The sequence below is a fragment of the Myotis brandtii genome, unplaced genomic scaffold (assembly GCF_000412655.1).
Source record: "Myotis brandtii unplaced genomic scaffold, ASM41265v1 scaffold37764, whole genome shotgun sequence".
Taxonomy (NCBI): Eukaryota; Metazoa; Chordata; class Mammalia; order Chiroptera; family Vespertilionidae; genus Myotis; species Myotis brandtii.
In genome coordinates this window covers 1-1,165 of record NW_005364507.1, presented here as the reverse complement: position 1 = coordinate 1,165, position 1,165 = coordinate 1, and the positions used below count along the sequence as shown (strand labels likewise).

Sequence of the window (1,165 nt, the reverse complement as noted above, 5' to 3'; positions counted from 1 at the left end):
TAACTAGTAAAGTGCTTCTCTCAGTGAGTTTTTAGTAGTATGTACCTGATGAGTTTTGCTGGGAAGCAGGCCCTCAGCTCAGGGCTGGGCAGCGGGAAGCAAAGATCTCTCTTCCTCCTGAGGGTCCTCAATGCCATCAGCTGAGCCTGAGGCCACTGGGGTCTCCAGGGAAGGGTCAGGCAGTGGGTCAGGCAGAAGGGAACTCCCCACTCCTTTTGGTGCTGGGCAAATGGTCAAGGCAGTGGGCTCATGTGACCAAATCCTGAAAAGAGGCAAGAGAGGCCCAGAGAAGGAAGCCTGTGGGAAGGTGAAGATGTGCAGTCCATAGATGGCATCATAGAACGAAACCTCCCGCATCTCATAGTCCAGGAAAACCCCCACTCTTTTAGGAGGGTTGGCAACTGTGAGTTTGGTCCGGGGATCCGTTCGAGCCTGGAAGTCTGCCCACCCGGTGCTATTGTCCAGAATCCATTCTGGGGTGTTATTTTAACATCACGTTTTCTCTCCACGTTCTCCCTACACACCCCTAAATTCCACTGTTGCCTGTCCCCCACCTCCACCTCCCAGAAGTGTCTCCCTGACATGAAGCTCTCACAGCCCAGCACACAGTAACGATCCTGAAATCTCCTGGGGTTGTCTGGCAGGCTCTGCCTTGCATCTGTATAGTTCAGGGTCCTCTGATCCTCAGAAATAAGGAGGTTGGGGTGCGCAGTGTCTGGATCCAGAATCACGTCTGCTGCAGAGAGTTCCAATGGTGTGGGGTCAGCCAAGGTTTCCAGATCTGAGAGCCTCAGGCTCCAAGGATTGGGTCTGGCTGGTGAGACCCGAGCCCAGAGCCTGGGGTCCCAGCTGCCCTGAGTGTGACCCTCAGCAAAGCCAAGAGAAACCACAGGGCCTGGTGTTCAGTGAGGAGGGGAGGGTGAGGAGGGCTGGCGTCTGCCTAACCTGCCATCTCAAGTGGCCACCTTCCTTCTATCTTCCTCCTGTTTCTTCCCCAGAATGACTGTGTCCACCTGTGCTGCATAGTCACATGGATTCCATTTCCAGCCCTTGCTCTATCTCCTGAGCTGGACGACTTCGTTTTCTGCACTGTCTCTTTTCACACACACATACGCACACACACACACGCAATGTAATGTGGCAAGTCTCAATGTGATATCTGTAA

The 1,165-nt window shown here is 53.7% G+C and overlaps 1 pseudogene; it reads right to left on the bottom strand.

Annotated features, from left to right (window-relative positions):
- Positions 1-50: 50 nt before the first annotated feature.
- On the bottom strand, positions 51-902 carry LOC106727150 (annotated as a pseudogene).
- Between the last annotated feature and the right edge of the window lie 263 nt (positions 903-1,165).